We start from the raw sequence: 18,853 nt of genomic DNA on the forward strand, positions 1-18,853 counted from the left end.
ATGATCAATATAGGAATCAAATTGATTACATAATTGGTAGCAGAAGATGGAGAAGTTCCATACTTTCTGCAAAAACAAGACCAGGAGCAGACTGCGGTACAGATCATGAACTGGTCGTATCGAAAATCAGAGTAAAACTAAAGAAGACCACCAAAGCAATCATAATGCCAAAATACAATTTAAATAACATCCCAGAAGAAATGGGTATATTTTATCACCCAATTTGTTTAATCCGTACGCAGAACATATCATACGGAAAGTGGGATTGGATGAAGATGTAGAAGGTGTGAAAACTGGAGGGAGAAATATCAATAATTTAAGATATGCAGATGATACCATACTACTAGCAGTAACCAGTAATGATTTGAAACGAATGCTGATGAAAGTTAAACAGGAAAACACAAAAGCAGGACAACAGCTCAACGTCAAAAAGACTAAAGTACTGACAACAGAAGATTTATGTAACTTTAAAGTTGGCAATGAAGACATGGAACTTGTCAAGGATTATCAATACCTCGGCACAGTCATTAACCAAAATGGAGACCATAGTCAAGAAATCAGAAGAAGGCTAGGACTGGGGAGGCAGCTATGAGAGAACTAGAAAAGGTCCTCAAAGGCAAAGATGTATCACTGAACACCAAAGTCAGGATCATTCAGACCATGGTATTCCCGATCTCTGTGTATGGATGTGAAAGTTGGACAGTGAAAAAGGTGGATAAGAGAAAAATAAACTCATTTGAAATGTGGTGTTGGAGGAGAGCTTTGCGCATCCCATGGACTGTGAAAAAGACAAATAATTCGGTGTTAGAACAAATTAAACCAGAACTGTCACTAGAAGCTAAAATGATGAAACTGAGGTTATCATACTTTGGACGTATCATGAGAAGACATGATTCCCTAGAAAAGACCATAATGCTGGGAAAAACAGCAGGGAGTAGAAAAAGAGGAAGGCCAAACAAGAGATGGATTGACTCCATCAAGGAAGCCACAGACCTGAACTTACAAGATCTGAACAGGGTGGTTCACTACAGATGCTGTTGAAGGTCACTGATTCGTAGGGTCGCCACAAGCCGTAATCAACTTGAAGGCACATAACAGCAACAACAGAACAGAATCATTTGGTTGAAAGGGCCTCAAAAGGTCATCTAGCCCAACTCCCTGCCAGTGCAGAAAATCCAACCGTTCCTGGTAGATGATCATCCAGCCTCTGCTGAAAAACTTCTAACAACGTTTGCACTGTGTGATTTTCGTTTGTTTGTTTTCACTACTGCCTCAACTGTCTGAATACCAGTCGATGGGGATCCCAGACAGGGAGAGCATTGTTGCACTCAGCTCCTGCTTCTGGGCTTCCCATAGGGGCATCTGGTTGGCCACCATGAGAATAGGATGCTGGACTAGATGGGCCTTTGGCCTGATCCAGAAGGGCTCTTCTTATGTTCCTATGATATGTGAATTGACCCCTAACAATGTCATCCTGTCTGTGAGTTACAGCCTCTAGTGTGCTTGTTTCATTATTGGTATTTGCCAGAGCAAACATCTAAAGGGATGCATGCATCTAAATATGCAGGTTAATGGGGAATAGCAACCCATAGCTGCTCCTTGGTGTGATCTCCCACATAGTCCTGTGCATTTGTAGCTGTGTGTCTCCATTCGCACTTCACCAGTGACTAGGCACTGATGCGGTTTAGAGAGGGCAAAGGTGCCTGTGTCCTGCCTACATAAATCTGTTATGGGATCCATGAATCAGATTGTTATTGTTGTTAATTGTTGTTGTTATAGTTCACAGACTGGAGCTGTGAGCATTGGAAATGTGGGCCAGCACAGAGGAGAGCTTTTTGGGGCAGTGATGCTTTATGATTAGAGAGAGAGAGAGAGAGAGGCATCCATGTTGTGGGCATCCATTCCCGTATGGGTAGCTGTCTTTCACCATGGCTTTTTGTTCTGGAAGCCCCAGGTACCTCGGCTTGTTAAGCTCCCCAGGTCACCTTCTGCAGGTCAAGAGAGCCTGGGGTGGGTAGCATGTGGGATCAGACTTGGCCAGGAGCCTGGCAGGCCTCCTGCTGTCAGGCGGATGATTTACACCATGAATGCCCTTTTTGTTCCAGCGGCATTTCCCTTCAGGCACTGCATAGTGGAGAAGAAGCCCATGTTGATCATAGCTTGTCCTGATGGGTCTCATGTGGGCTCCCATTGTATAGTTGTCTCTTGCTCTTAACCCTTTGCTCAAAAGGAACAGACGTGGCCAATTAAAAGAGAGAGAGAGGGAGGCTCTGAGTGTAGGGCATATAAGCCTCACACATGCATACCCCACTGCAGATTTGGCCTTCGTTATGCAGCAGGCCTGTACCAAAAATAGTAAGGTATAGAACCAAGGGGATTGCTGTGTGCCAATGTCCTTAGCCCTGAGTCTCATCCTGCTAGAACTTGAATCACCACAGATTCACATTAGATCAGGACTGGAATCTGCCAGATGCCCTCAACACACTATGTGACCAATATGCAGTTTGTTTTTCCGAGGTATGATTAGGAAAAGCAAAAGAGGAAAATGCCAAATATGCTGTAGAAAATTGATTTCTATTTTGAGGTTTATTCCAGCTATATTGAGACTGTTGTACTTTTTCAAGGGCATTTTTCTTTTACTGCTCCTTTCACAAGAGACAGATTATCCTTATTTTGGTCTGCTTTCTGTCCTGCATGGATTAGGCCTTCTTAATCATACATCTCTATCCATGACTGGTATTTACCGCTAGTCCTACTCAGAGTAGACCCATTGAAGTTAATAGATATGACTAACAGGCTCATTCATTTCAGTGGGTCTGTTCTGAGTAGGACTTTGTTGAATACGACCCAATATCTCTATTTATTTAACACACTCACTGTGTGTGTGTGATATATATATATAAACACACACACATATTACATACACACAAACATACCCTGCACTTACCCCAGGAGTGGGACTGCAGTCTGCATAATCACAGATGACTCTTCTTAACCACATCATGTATTCTAGGCCAGAGCCTTGGGTGAAGTTAACCCCTGTTCCCCATCCAGGGAACCTGGGGCCCTCCAGATGTTGTTGGACTCCAACTGCCATCAGCCCCAGTCAATGTGGCCAGTGGCCAGGGAGGACGAAAGCTGGAGTTCAACAACATCTGAAGAGCCACAAGTTCCCCAGCCCTGGCCTAGAAGGAGGAATGAAAGAAAATAATCCCACGTTAGAGCAAAGGAAGGCTTGGTGAAGTCACAGGTTGCCTGTGATTAGTGGTCCCTCGACAATTCTGGTTTCTCTATTTGGAGGGGGGGGTGATTAATAATTTGAGAGGTATCAGGCTCAGGAAAACCTGCCTGAAACCCCAGTTACACATGTATGGAAATTGGGCTGTGATTTCTCACTGGCAAAGGAAATGCACTCTGTATGTTCTCAGAGATAATGTTATATTTTCTTTATGCGGTTCAGGGCTGACATCTGGCTCTAGAAACATTTTGTGGCTCAGCCTTGGTGCATATTAAGCTGGAAGGAGATTTCCCCTTATCCCTTCCATTCCCCTCCTCTTTGGGAGTGGGGTGGTGCCCTCTGCCAGCGGGAAACCTGCCTGTGAAAATGAAGAAATTGCACAGTAATTGTTGAGTGACTAGCAGCGGAGGGCTGGGGAAGAAGAGGAGCTTGGCATATGTTAAGCTGCCAAGGAGAGCAGGGTGTGAGCGTACAGAAAGAGGGACTCTGTGTGCATTTGAGAAAGAGTGTTTGGTTACACAGCATGTGGGGTGGGCTGTGCTGCTGCATACCTAACACGAAGGCCTGTGTGCATATGTAGAGGAGAACAAAATGTGTGTAAAAATGGCATATTTAAACAAGTCTTGCTGTGCAGAATGCTTTGCCATCTCCAGTGTGTTGATCATCCTTAACACCCCTGTGGAGTCGGTCACTATCATCCCCCCCTGTTGCGGAGGCAGGGAGTGGAGGATGGCAGATGGTGCCAACATACCAACAGGGTCTTGGTGAGATCATGGCTGAACGAGGATGTGAACCCAGGCCAAGCTGGATGTTTTATTTAGTTTTGTAACCCATCATTTTTATGTGTTCAGCAGACGCCATTTTTACACCTCCCCTCCTGGAACCTGGACTGAGAAGTGTTGTGAACCTTTAAAGGTATACGGTTGCTGAAATCCCCACTGTTTAGTGACCATTGTGTGACAACAAACTCCATTCTGTTGCTGTCCATTGTTAGGTGGCCCCTGCTTTTCTGCTGCCCCATCAGCATTATTATTACTATTATTATCTTTAATTTTTACCCCGCCCTTTTCCCAAAGCTGGAACTCCGGGCGGCTGCCAAATAAAAACAAATACATGTAATAAAAACATACAGAAACCTGCGTTTAAAATTGAATTAAACTATATACAACATTTAAACATACACTTAATACGATTAAAAGAACAGTTTAAAAATAGTGCAATTAAGGCAGTAAAACAATACCGCACACCTCTTCAACGTGTTATATATTAGGCCCTGCTCCCGTCACAGGGCTACAGTTCTCAGAGTCAATGCCTCTTCTCAAAGATCTCTTTGAGAGGAATAACGACTCTTAGCTGTCTTAACAAACTATCGTTCCCAGGATTCTTTGGGGAAAGCCATGACTGTTTACAGCGGTATAATACTGCTTTAAATGTGTAGTGCAGCTGGGGGCATATTAGGCTGCAATGAGTAGGGCCAACAGAAAGGTACAGTAATGCCACTCTCCTAGCTTGCTGCTCTCACTGAGCCTCTCAGGAAGAAAACATAATAAGAAAACATGCCAGTGATGGGCAGGGCCAGAGGCAAATAGTAGGTGGGCAACAGATCTTTCTTTCTTTCTTTCTTTCTTTCTTTCTTTCTTTCTTTCTTTCTTATTTATTTATTTATTTATTTAAAATTTAAATTATTTATAAACCACAATTTTCATAGAATTACATCAAGGTGGCTTACAGCATAGAGAGACAATAAAATTTAAAAACGAATAAAAACATTATTTGAAACGAAACATGATTTGAAATGAATGCTGATGAAAGTTAAAGAGGAAAGCACAAAAGCAGGACTACAGCTGAACGTCAAGAAGACTAAAGTAATGACAACAGAAGATTTATGTAACTTTACAGCTGACAATGAGGACATTGAACTTGTCAAGGATTATCAATACCTCGGCACAGTCATTAACCAAAATGGAGACCATAGTCAAGAAATCAGAAGAAGGCTAGGACTGGGGAGGGAAGCTATGAGAAACTAGAAAAGGTCCTCAAATGCAAAGAGGTATCACTGAACACCAAAGTCAGGATCATTCAGACCATGGTATTCCCGATCTCTATGTATGGATGTGAAAGTTGGACAGTGAAAAAAGCGGATAAGAGAAAAATCAACTCATTTGAAATGTGGTGTTGGAGGAGAGCTTTGCACATACCATGGACTGCGAAAAAGACAAATAATTGGGTGTTAGAACAAATTAAACCAGAACTGTCACTAGAAGCTAAAATGATGAAACTGAGGTTATCACACTTTGGACGTATCATGAGAAGACATGATTCACTAGAAAAGACAATACAGAAAAACAGCAGGGAGTAGAAAAAGAGGAAGGCCAAACAAGAGATGGGTTGATTCCATCAAGGAAGCCACAGACCTGAACTTACAAGATCTGAACAGGGTGGTTCGTGACAGATGCTCTTGGAAGTCACCAATTCATAGGGTCACCATAAGTTGTAGTCAACTTGAAGGCATATAACAACAACAATGAAACATCATTAAAAACAATAAGAGTATAGATAAATAATGCATTGGTTGGGAGTAAAAATCATGTTGAAAGGCCTGTTTAAAAAGTTCAGTTTTGAAGAGACACTTGAGAGAAAGGAGGAATAGTTTCTGCCAAATCTCTTTTGGTAGGAGTTCTACAGGGCAGAGCCTGACACACTAAAGGCTTGGCACCTCGAAGAGGCCAACTGAACCTCATAACAATTTTAATATTAATTTTTTATTTAAACAATATAAACTGCAGAAAAACTTAAATATACAACAATCTTGCTGACATCCAATTTAAGATTTTTAAAAATTATTAATCACATATGTATATACACACAAAAAAGGAAAAATTTAACATAATATAAACACAAATCAAATTTTATCGACTTTACTTACAGTTTGATTCATCAGTATAATCTAATAGTTTATCATAACAAATAATTGAATTAATCACAATTTTAGTGCAAAGTTCTCCTTTTATACACATTTTTATATGCATATTTCCCTAATGTACAAATTTCTGCAAGGCAATATTCCCTATTGTAATGCATTTTGGTGTTAATTTCACTAATTATTTTTATACACATTACGTGGCTTGAGAACTGTATTGCAAATGTCAGAGAAGTGCAAATTTCAAAGGATGGCTGTGTTTCGCTTTACATGTCTTGGAAAGTGCAAATTAGGTAGGTTTGCCTTTAAATGTGAACTAAATCAAATTTCTCCCCCATCCTTAAGAACGGAGAAATAAGGATGTGGGCAAGACCATGGAGGTCTTTGAAACTATAATGTGAAGTTGTTCACTCATGTGCTGTGCCTCACCATCCATGTAGCTTTTCCATACTGCCACGATCGTCCACAAAAAGAGAAGCTTCTGATAGTGTGGTCAGTATTTCCCAGTTTTAGCACATTGTTTTGTACAGTCTGTTTGGGATCTGGTGGCAGTGGCAGATTTCACGACCATGGGAGCAAGTGTGGTTTAGTAGACCAAAAGTTGACCTTGGATCGGGATTTGATAAGTCAGTCTCTTTTATGAGGAGGATTTCTGAGATTGATAGGATTGCCCACTTTTTCATTGGGTCCTGTGCTATCAACAGCAGCCGGCATATGTAGAGAGTCAGCAAGTAAAACACCTCTCTTCTTAGCTTTGTGTCTGGAAAGAAAACTTCTGTGCTGGGCTGTTGTGAAAGGCACAAAAGCTAGGCCAGGAAACCCTAGGGACTGAAGTCATATATAGGCACTTACTTATAACATTTATATCCCGTCTTTCCTCCAAGGAGCTTGTGGTAGTGTACCTAGTTCTCAGTGTATGTTCAAAACACCCTGTAAGGTAGGTTAGGCTAGGAGACAATGACTGGCTCAAGGTCATCCAGTGAGCTTCATGCCTGAATGGGGATTTGAACCTTGGTCTCCTAGACCCTAGTCTGGCACTCTAACCACTACACCACACTGACTCTCAAAGTAGCTGTTTTGTATGAGGAAGCTTCCATAAGGCTCTGAAAAAAATGTAGAGGGAGCTATTTGTGTGTGTTAGGGGAGGCTTATTTTGCAGGATTTGTTTGAGACTGTCTGGGCTTCCTGTGTGTAGTTGTGTACCACGCATGTGCTCGTGTGTGTGTGTGTGTGTGTGTGTGTGTGTGTGATTGGGTGTGACTCTCTCTGAATGACTGCATGTACTGCTTATGTGCCGTGCCTCCCCATCTTGAATGGATTAGGCATCGGTGACGCCAGCTGAGCCCAACCCGGCCCCACACTTCCCTTGGCTGGCTGCAGAGGGAGGGGGAGGAGAGGAGAGGAGGAGGGGGGAAATCAGGGGTGCAGTGCCTGAAGATTTTGCTGACACTCTTCCACTGTAAAAACATCAGCTGGTCCAACCTCCTGCCTCCCGCCTCAGTGTCCTGCACCAACGTATCCCTTTTGCTAAAGAACGGTGCCTAGTTCTGCAACGGCAGGACCCAGGGCTGAGTTAGCAGTGCCTCCTCTCCTTGCCTTCTCTGTGGTTTATCCACATCTTTGAGATTCTGGAATAAAAGAGCCAGCAAAAAGGCACAAGCCTCTCTCTCTCTCTCTCTCTCTGTCTCTCTCTCTCTCTCTCTCTCTTCTCCCAAGAGAGGATTGTGCAGACTGAAGGCAGCTTTCTCTGGAGTTGCCAATTTAGCTGGTTTTAAGCAGGGTATTTTGTTTGTTTGTTGCATGTTAAAAGCCTGCAGATTGATCATATACTGGATCTGGACAAAGTCTTATGGGCCATTCCCTAGAGAGACTTGAGGTGGGCTCCCTGTCTGGTGCCACTGGGCCAGAAAGCTGATTCTGTTTCTAGACTGAGAGTAGTAAAATGAGATGTTGGTAATAACAACTGAAATAATTGTGTGTTCTCTGTTGGTTCATCATAATAAATCAGAAGGCCAATCCCTCTTCCCACTCTCAAAAACTCGCAATTGCAGTCCAGTCATGAGAACTTTGGTCCTATCTACACTATACATTTAAAGCAGTATCATGTCACTTTAAACAGTCATGGCTTCCCCCAAAGAGTGCTGGGAACTGAAGTTTGTGAAGAGTGCTGTTCCCCTCACAGAGTTACAATTTCAGAGTTCCCTGAGGATTGATTGTTAAACCACTCTTGGAATTGTAGCTCTATGAGGGGAATACGGGTGTCCTAACCATTTTCGGCACACTTCACAAACTACAGTTCCCAGCATTCTTTGGGGGAAGTCAGGGCTGTTTGAAGTAGTATGATACTGCTTTAAATGTATAGTGTGGATGGGGCCACTTTCTTTTTTAGTGTTTCACAAACTCATGTGTATTTTTTCCCTGCAAGGAAATACAGTTCAAATGTTCTGCAGTTTGTCAGAATCCATTCTCCTTGTACTCTTTAGCGCTGTCCATCTATTATGGTACTTTGTGGAGGACAACATGAACAAAAAATGAGAGGCCCCTGCCCTGAGGAGCTTTCAGTTGAAATTTTGGCAGAAGGAGGAGAAGCAGCAGCGGCAAAAGGGAGAAGGGGAACACAAGAGCAATAGGGGATGGATGGGAGCAAATACAGTTACACATAACTTAAGAGTTGCCTGGTCAGCTGTGTAACCCAAAGGATGAGCACTTTATTCACTGATCAAGTAGGGGGCAAGATACCTATGGCTGCTCCCACCTGTTCTTCTCTCTATTTCTTTTGTCTGCCTCTCCTCCATCCTGCAGTCTACCTGTTACAGTGAACACATGTCTCTTCTACATCCCCCCATCTCTCTGGTAATTCTCAAAGGCACATGACATGATGTCATTTAACTTGCTGTTTCCCTGCCTTCCCCCCCCCCATGACAGCCAGCAAAGTGGAATGGGGTGGGGGGTGAGAAGGGAAATGTTGACATAATGTCACACGTATTTAAGTATTACAAGGGAGATGCAGGTAGGTTCTTTGCAATGTGTGGCCTTAAGTGGGCCTTAATCCTTGCTCCCACTTGAAATGAAGCCTCAGGGAATGGGATAGAATAGAGGGAGAAGGGCAGGGAGGACCCACAATAGTTATTATATGGGGGCAGAGAGGGCCCCAGATCCTACCAATCCACCCCAGCTTGTCCTCAGTACTAGTCAGTGGGCATAAGAACTTTGCATATACTTGTTGGCAGACAAATAATACCTTGTTCACTCCTGCCCTTTGCCTCTGGCACACTAGTTTGAATTCTATTGTCTAATCCTGTGGGTGGCTGCCATATAGATAATCCTCCCACTGTGTGTGGGTGTAATTAGACTTGATCAGCTTCTGGTCCCTTGTAGTCCTGTGATTCTATGAAATATGGGTTGAATTCTTTCTGCACCCCCCCTTTTTCCGGAAGAGATGATGCCCCATCTCTCCTACCCTCCCTTCCTGGTGTTGGGGAGAAGAGAGGTGCTTTATACTTAGGGTATCTAAAAGCTGTAGGGATGTTGGAGAATTCCATTGAAAATGGAAGCGGAAATTGCTGTTGATTGAGTTTTTGTTCCAGGTCCGGAACAGAAATCAATCTAGAGAATAAAGCTGACATCAGTTGTGAATATGACTGGTATCCACTCAAAATGTTCTTTTTTAAAGTCTGCAACTGATATATATTTAATGACTTACATATGTTTTGACATAAATAATTATGTCAACTTTGTTAAAATAACAGATGGCGAGATGAATAACATAGCATTTGGCAGAAGTCAATCTGCAGTGGAACAGAAACAGTGTGATGAAGACAGGATGGAACAGAACTCGCTGCCTTCTTACATCTGTAAAACTCTATGCTAAAAAATCTTAATATGTGGCAGGGAGATGGATTCTGTGATGGCTCTTTCAGTCACTAATTCTAACCCTCCAATCCTATGCAAACTATTTTCTACAGGTGCAATATATTACACAGTTATAGACAACTTTGCAATGAAATCCCATTTCAGTGTGCAAGTGTTGCGCATGGATATGGGAAACTAGAATCATATCCTTGCTCAGCTGTGAAGCTTTCTGGGTGGCCTTAAGCAAGTCTTTATCAGTCATCCTATCCTGCCCCAGAGAAGGGAGTTGTGGGATAAAATGTTGATGCTTCTATAAGCAACTTGTTGAAAGGGTGGGATAAAATTGATATGACACATACTTGACTGGAACTGCTGGCACATTTACAGCATTTTCCTTTGGATTAATGAGTTCTAGAAACTTGCTGTTGTGTTTTTAAAAGGTAGCTGAACCAATCTACCTCATGGTGGTAAGTTCTTTTCTTTTTTTTAGATGTGATGCTTCATGCTCATCAGGGTGCCTGTGGCCCTGCAAGCTGCCCTGAACTCCTGATCAAAAAAGGGGAAGGGAGATGGTCTCTCACCATTGTCCTCTGCTCCAGATTGGGCTGGTGGCCAGTTGAATTGCTGACATAATAATCTAACTGCTGACATACAACAAGTCTGTGGTCACCACATACACCTAGTGCCATTTATGTGCACATGGCAAGCAGATCCAACAAGATGCAGGGTGTACCCATTAACCCATAGGGTTGCACAGAAGCACATCTAGTACAACCTGCTTGCAACAAACTGTGTGCCTGCAATGGTTGTGCATACATAGTCTTGCACATATGCATTGACACAGTACAACTCACTCAACAGCTACACATGGAAATATATTCCTACGTTAAGCAAAGGATTGGACTCGATTGCCTTATAGGCCCCTTCCAGTCCACTATTCTATGAAATGCATGTGCCTTTACTGGAAAAGATCAAACACTTTTGCATTTATTTCCCCTCATCCCCAAAACAATGTCTTTGAATGGCAAGACATTCATGTTGAACCTGCTTGGCGTACTTGCATATCTTGTGCTTGGGTAGAGATGCTATGCTGTGCTTCAGGCTGGCTTTACAAGGCAGAAGGAATTGCAAGACACAATCCCACCCTCCTTTAACCCATCGCAATGCAGGTAATAAGCATTCTAAAGCTTAGTGTAGCATTTCCTGGGATGTGAGCTATAGGTTGTTGAGAGATAGCCAGACTGAGAATTCTTTGGATGAGAGGGAAGGCTTCCCACAGAGATGGGGAACTGGGAAGCTCTCCTTACAGTGCTGTCTCTGGGCTTAAGAAGAGACCTGGAGTTTCACAACCTCTGATTACTTGAGCATCCCACAGAGAGAAGACAAGCTCTATTGCCTATTAAAACTAGAGCATATTTTTGTTTTCACAGTAAATTGGCCTGAACTTCACAGTTCTGTCATGGCCTGGGACTAATGCATTTCATGTGCCTGTTATGGTCATGGTTGGGTCTCTTTAATCCTGCTGTGTTGGAGTCATATGGGGACAAGAAAGCAGGGTGGGCATGCTGGACTCCCATCCTGGAGATGTTCAGCAGCAGCCAGTCAGAACTTCTTGATTCCAGGAGGTTCTCTCTTCTGGGCCGTTTTTATCCCTGTGAGATGCTGGGGACCATTTGGGGCTCAAGACATGGCTGGGTGGTTCAATACTAGGAGCTCTTCCCTCTGTGTGCCAGTTGACATGATCAGACTAGCGTATAAAGATGTGGCTTAAATGGGTCTATATTGCTCATCACCCTATGCTGAAAAGGTTGTGGGAATGCTTCACTGAAACTTTAGTTTAGTGACATTAGAAATAGCCCATAACAGTAGAGGGTGATGTGCCACAGAGCATAGTGAGTCACTGAGGTGTACCTTCCTATCACAACCTCTGCTAAGATCAACATTTGGGGACCCTTGTTGACCCCTGATGACTCCTGATTCATATCCTTGGGGCTTCACTGTTTCTTAAGTTTTCCAGGATGTGGTTCATGGTGGTCTTGGTATATATCAGAGCATTCACAAGGCCAGTTCACCACCAAAATTCAGTGGAGACAAGTCACACATTAAGCTGCTTTATACTGAGTCACACCATTGATCCATCTAAACTAGCAACAAGGATGATGAGGGGACTGGAAACAAAGCCCTATGAGGAGAGACTGAAAAAAATGGGCATGTTTAGCCTTGAGAAGAGAAGGCTGAGGAGAGATACAATAGCACTCTGCAAGTATATGAAAGGCTGTCACACAGAGGAAGGCCACAATCTCTTCTCGATCGTCCCAGAGTGCAGGTCACGGAGTAATGGGCTCAAGTTACAGGAATCCAGATTTCAACTGGACATCAGGAAAAACATCCTAACTGTTAGAGTGGTACAACAATGGAACTAATTACCTAGGGAGGTGGTGGGCTCTCCAACACTGGAGGCATTCAAAAGGCAGCTGGACAACCACATATTGGGTATGCTTTAATTTGGATTCCTGTATTGATCAGGGGCTGGACTCAATAGCCTTATAGGCCCCTTCCAACTCTACTATTCTATGATTCTAGGGTTGCAAAGAAATTGTGTGCTTGGTCCCTCTGCTGGGAGGCTAGTGTGGTGTGGGGAAGAATGTAAGGAGAGAGGCCAAGAGGAGTGGTGTGTGAGGGGCTGGAAGAAGCTGCAGAATCTGTGATAAGCATTGTATGTTGTGGCTTGAAGTAGCATTCCAAGGATTCAAACAGAGGCCTTTCCAACCCTATTGAAATCTCCTTCATAAGTGATGTGGGAATTGAACCTGAAACCTTCTCCATGGACAACATGCCTTCTCTGTCGCTGAGTAACGGCCCTTCCTCAGCTTAACTCAGGAGTTCCACTGAGTGCTATAGGACTTGTTTTATAGAAAGTGAACTTTAGATTGCAGGCTTCCTGATTCTGCAATGGCATTGGCATGCTTGATGTAGTTAGGACAAGGATAGGGAATCTGTGGTCCTCCAGATGTTGTTGGACTCCAACTCTCATCATCCCAGACCATTGGCCATGCTGGGTGTGACTGATGGGACTTGGAGTCCAACAACATCTGGAGGGCCACCGGTTTCCCATCCCTGAGTTGGGACAGGTGGGAACTATTTTGATAAGTTAGCAGCTGCTCCCACATGGCAACTCTATGCAATGATTTACCAAGTGGCTTGGGAAACGTCCAAACAATCAGAATTATTGTCCTCCTGAAGAAACCATGAAATGTTTCTCTCTTGGGATGTTAGTTCGTTTTGAAGTTGGGTGGGACAGTCACTGAATGGTTGCTTAGTTTTAATAGACCACCTATATTTGAATGGGTCACAACAATCTGGTTTGCCTTTTGGCTGGTAGAGGCCCTTCATCCTTATCTATGAGTCATGGTTTGTTTGGCCGTATGAGTCCCATGTGAATGGGATCAGCTTGGCAAAAGAAAAGAGGATCAATACTTTAATTGAGCTTTTAGTTTTGCCAGATAGTTCCCCACCTGTGCATCTGTCACATGACTGAAGTTTCTAAATTTAGTACCATGTCACTCCTAATTGGACTAATAGGAGCTCCAAAGGCTACAGAACACACAAGCTGTTGGAGGCTCCTGTAGCAACCAGACATACCAGTTGGACCTGCCCAACTGTTGCATGTATTGCCAGAATTTGTACCTGGCACCTGTACAATATGCCAGCAGCTGAGAATGTGACAAACTGAGAATGCCAAGATGATGCTCGACCCAACATGGTGAAGACACAACTCTGCCTTTGTCATTGTAAACATTACACCCCTCTTCCCAAAGGACTTCATAATGGTAATCTAAGTTATCTACACAGGCCCAAATAAGTGAGAATTGTGCAGAGTCAGAGTTTTGAATGTTAGTAGTTCTATAGGGGAAGACAATTGGATGTGGAGGTGAGCCACTGAAATAACCCTTAGTCACAATCTTCCAGATATTCTTCCATTTGTAAAATGAGACTAGCAGAACCTGGAATGAGCAACCTTGACAGGGTGAAGGCCAGGAAGGATGTTGTGTCCATACTGGTACCATAGCAAGCCTAGCAGATTTACAAAGGGTCCAAGTCAAGCAATTGTGAAGATCAGGATTGAGATTAAAAGGGGAGAACCAGTAGCAAAGCTAAAATCAAAGAGCTAGATTGGAACCTTTGGGAAGTAAATTGGGAGAGCTCACGAAATCTAATAGCAGTGTGTAGAGAACAGATCTGTGTCAGAAGAAGCAGGACAGGAGAGCCTTCTTGTTGGAACAGGCAATCTCTCAAGCTGATAAGCCTGCAGCCTTTATTTGGGGGTGGGGGGGAGATGACCAGTTCAGCCAGGATTGCTCAAGCCGATTGGATCAGGTTGAAGGTTGCCTCAGTTCTGCAGTCCAGCCAACAACTGAAGAGGGCTCTGCTCTCTACTCTTCCCATGTCCCCCTACACCAGAGGTGGGGAACCTCAGGGTTGGGGGCCACATGCGGCCCACCAGGCCTCCCTGGCTGGCCCTGCAGACTCTCTCCAGGCCACACCCCCTCTCCAGTTGCACACTCCTTGAGTATTTTTGCCCGGATGGAAAGTGTTCTTGAACTTTGGTAATGCCTATTGCTTGCCTGTGAGTGTGTGTAGATACTAGCCTACTGCACAACGGTAAAATTCATATTCATCACTTTGCCCACATATGCCTCTGGCTCCTTCATACCATTGGCATGTACCCCCTGTAAGGTTATCCAGAAGGGAATGTGGACCCTGGGCTGAAAGACATTCCCCAGCTCACCCCTGCGCTACACCGATCCTGAGGCTGAGTAACAAATGTTTGAATGTGAAGGTTCAAGTCCGGAATCCCCTGCTCACCCCAGCTCACAGTGTTGTGTTTTGTGTGTGGTGTGGTGGTGGTGGGGGGTAGATGCAATTGCAAAACACTCTGCAGATTTGTTTTTTAAAGTCTTATAAGCAAGTAGCAGCGACATGCTTATTTTTTCTTCTGCCAAGTTGATTTCTTATTCTCTTATTTGCATGTGAGGCTAAAAGAATCAACAGTGCTGATGAGCTGGTGGAGGTGGTAAGGAATACAGGGTATCTTTGCTTGAGAGTGTAGTCTCTTCTCATGTGATCCCGTCATGACTGGAGGCTATGTAGTTTACAAAGATAAGAAGCTTGCAGTCTCTCTTCCAAATCAGGGAGACTGATTTTTATTACCAATAGGTGGCTACTTAAACTCTTATCTGGCATGATCAGAACTTTGCATGAGGACCTTAACCTTTTTAAAATTATCATTGTTTATTTCTAGGCTGCCTTTTGGCCAAAAAGGCCCCCAAGGCGGCTTCCACACAAATAGAAAAACACAAATAGAAAATACAAATAAAAACAGTTTGTTGTTATGTGCCTTCAAGTCGATTACGACTTATGGCGACCCTGCGAATCAGTGACCTACAAGAGCATATAAAAACAATACAATTTACAAAAAGTCAAGCCAACAAAATGCTAGCATTTCTAAAAAGCAACAACAGCTAAAAACCAAAAGCACTCGTTTTCCTGATAAAGGGCAGTCCCCAGAAAAATGTCACTAAGAGAAGGGGTGAGGGGACACGGCAGGTGGAAAAGATTGCCCCTTGATGCTCCCAGCACAGTCTCACCCCTGCAGCCTTCAAATGACACAGTCCATGTTTCCCTTGCCCTGATAGCTGGTGTGAGTTTAGCACAGAGGTGAAGGTGGTAAAGAATGGTAGCTTTGTTGCGTTGGTGATTACTGGCAAATTGCACTGTGCAAGTGCCTGTCACGCCCATGCTGGATGGCCTGATTAATAGCCATCCCATTGGACATAACCTTGGATTGCTTCACCTTTAGCTTGTTGCATCAAAGGATGGTTGATGTGGCACAGTCCTTTCCAAGCTTTCTATCTTGAGGGAAGCGCTTCAGCTCAGTAGTAGAGCGCATCCTCTGCATGTAGAAGGTCCCAGGTTCAATCTCTGGCACCTTCATGAAAGGCTAGGAAAGGTCCTTGTCTGAAACCCTGGAGAGCCACTGCCATTGAGCTAGATCAGTTGAGGAACCTTGGCTCATACCAAGTAAGCCCCTGAGCAGTTGCTGGGGATTGTAGAGGGTTCTGGGATACATTCTACAGTGTACATCCATTTCACCCTGGTCCCTGACCAGATCTCTTGGGCCTTACCATCAGCCCATGTGAACTGAGAGTGCAGTGTAAAACACTCTTGCGTCATAAAGCATTGCTAGGTACTTAGAGGACTCTGAGCACTGGGCCATGACACAAATTTGCACAACATATGCATATGCTACTCTATACATATAGATGCCCCATGGCAAATTAAGATGGTAGATGGCTGAGGTCTCACTAACACTGGTATTTTGCTGTAAACAAAGTAAAAAAATATTAAAAAGGGAGGGAAAGGGGCAGAAATCTCAGAAAATCCCTTTTAAAAGGGGGGGGGCTATAGCTCAGTAGTACAGCATCTGCTTTCTATGCAAAAAGTCCTAGGTTCAATCTCTTGCATCTCCAGGTAGGGATGGGAGTGACTCCCTGTCTGAAACCCTGGAAAGCCACAACGGCCTGACTCTGTGTAAGGCAGCTTCCTCTGTTCCTTTAACGTGGTACAAAAGCTGCTGGACCACGCCCAGGCCCTTAAGACTCCCCAGCAGCTACACATAGGTAGGGGGAGATTACTAGCAGGTAGCAAGCAGCCTTCAAGGAAACCTTGTTCACCACTACTGATCTTCTCAGAGGAACTTCTGGTAAATGTCTGAGGGACGGCAGGTTTCCCTGTGCAACACAGTTTGAAAATTGGCATACAAAAGCTCCTGGTAAGGTAATTTTGTTTAAAAGACCACCGTCCGTGTGGTGAAGGGGAGGGTCTGAAGTGGCCCCACACTTCCTCTGAAGGACAGAACCTTGTTTAACGTTATGGCAGGAGGAGAGTTAATATAGAGTTGGTGGATTGGTCTCTCCTTCCTGGTTGTGTTTTTTTAAGGAAAACAAATCATGTCTCTGTGTGTGTCTTTGTAGGTGAGGGCCAAGCTCATGATGCATCCCTTCTCCCTTTCTCCCTGACTTAGTTAATGAAGCCACTCAGCTCTGTGACACTGGAACGGTCCTGATGTCAAGTCCTTTTGACAATCTGACAGATGCCTGGACGCAGGGAGGAGCGGCAACAGCAGAAGCAAGAGGAGGAGGAGAGAGAAAATATTTTCCGTGTCTTCGCCTGAAGTCATTCTGTGGTTTTTGAAAAAATGTGCTGTATATTTTCAGGGCTGTGTCACATGATCTGCTGGGGTTATGAATAGCCGAGTATAATGATTTCTTAGTGAACGTTAAAAAAAAGAGAGAGAGAGAGTGATTCTCAGCGAGAGGGAGGCTCACACTCGCTTAGGAACAGCAGGGAGAGACTGGACGTGGAAAGTTCCCCTGACTCCAGGTGTCTGTCCCCCACAACGAGCCTCCTCAGGCAACCAGGTGAGTGGACAACATGCTGGGCCTGGACATGAGGTGTGAGGTCAGATTTGTAGTGGCATCTGGATTTACTTTCCGTGCCACTGTGCCGGCTTTGTGGGAGGACATCTGTTGACTCTTTACTCCTTTTGACTTTCCAAGGCCTTTGAGGTTTTTGTTTTTTAAAACAAAACTTTTAGGTGGCACTGTTGGGACTGGGCTGCTTCAGTGTGTGTGTGTGCAGAGGAGAGAGAAACCGTGTGTATCTTAAGTGGACAGACATTTGAGATGGATTGGCCACACGTGTGAGGCAGCGATTGTGAATGCCCAAGTGGCTGTGTGATGGATTTGTGTGACCTGTGTGAGTGAGTGGACTGGCAAGGGACAGTGGCTAGGAAAGTGGATGTGTGAGGGAGGCAGAGAGCGTGTAAGAACAACTGTGGCGCATGTCTGTGTTTGTGTGTAGGGGGGCTGGGGGGGACTCTTCATCTGGATTAGCCCTGGCTGTGCCAACTTATAGGACCTTGCTGGCCCTCAGTGGTCTCCCGACCCCTACTTCCTAGCCACTCTGATCCTGTTCAGGGCTTTGAGTGATGTCTTCACCTAATGCTGGATTTTTCTGTTAAGTGAGTGTTGGTTCCTTTGGGACCTCTGGTCATGAGAAGGTGCTGGATTTCTGACTCTTCTCAGTCAGATTGGCACACAGCTGTTGCTTCCCTAATTGACAATAGCAAGAGGATGCAGGGTGGCAGATACTGGACTGGTTTGAGGGGGGCATGCAGAAGGGAAGGCAATGTTGCTCTTTTAACCTGTCCTCCTCTTTGAGCATCTCGCGCTCTCTCTGTTGCTGAACTCACATTGTCTGAAGGGAGAAGTTTAAAAGCATTTTGAGCCGGGGCGGGGGGGAGGCCGGGCATCTAACTGTGTTAGATTAAATGGGGAGGGGGAACAATGTGGCTGCCCATCACATCCCTAAGGGAGAGCTTCCAGCAGCATATGCAGGATTTTAAAGGAAGGTTCCAGGCTTTTGGCTGGAAAAAAAAGCTTTGTAGTGGGTGGGGCAACAGAATTCTGGGTCTCTGTTCTCCAGACGTCTGGGCCATTAGAGGAACATGGTGCTGCTGATCAAAGGTTTACTTTTTTGAGACTCCTTGTGAAGTTCTGGGGTGCTTTGAATAATGCCCTCCTTCTGCACAAACAAATTCCAAATGACTTGACAGTGCGCAGTTTGGTATTCTGTTTGGGGCTTTCCTAATTAAACAGTGCTGCCATTTTGACACCCATTGCCAAAAGACATCCCGTGGGAAAAAGATGATTCTGATCCCGCAGTTGTTCGCTGACTGATTCCTTGATTGTGTCAGGAACAGGGGAAGAGAGAGCAAAGGA

The 18,853-nt window shown here is 44.4% G+C and overlaps 1 protein-coding gene across 6 annotated transcripts in view; it reads left to right on the forward strand.

Annotated features, from left to right (window-relative positions):
• The first annotated feature begins 6,547 nt into the window (after positions 1-6,547).
• Positions 6,548-18,853, forward strand: part of RARG (retinoic acid receptor gamma) — a 165,526-nt gene continuing 153,220 nt past the window's right edge. For 2 of the 6 annotated variants that reach the window (XM_061614767.1, XM_061614775.1), the window contains exons 1-2: positions 16,711-16,842; positions 17,095-17,491. The gene's annotated coding sequence lies outside the window, so the exon portion shown is untranslated. Of the gene's footprint in view, positions 6,651-16,708; positions 16,848-17,094; positions 17,492-18,853 lie in introns of those variants that run through there. The other 4 variants (XM_061614768.1, XM_061614770.1, XM_061614769.1 and 1 more) reach the window with 4 other exon arrangements.

Source organism: Rhineura floridana, chromosome 3 (assembly GCF_030035675.1).
Source record: "Rhineura floridana isolate rRhiFlo1 chromosome 3, rRhiFlo1.hap2, whole genome shotgun sequence".
NCBI lineage: Eukaryota > Metazoa > Chordata > Lepidosauria > Squamata > Rhineuridae > Rhineura > Rhineura floridana.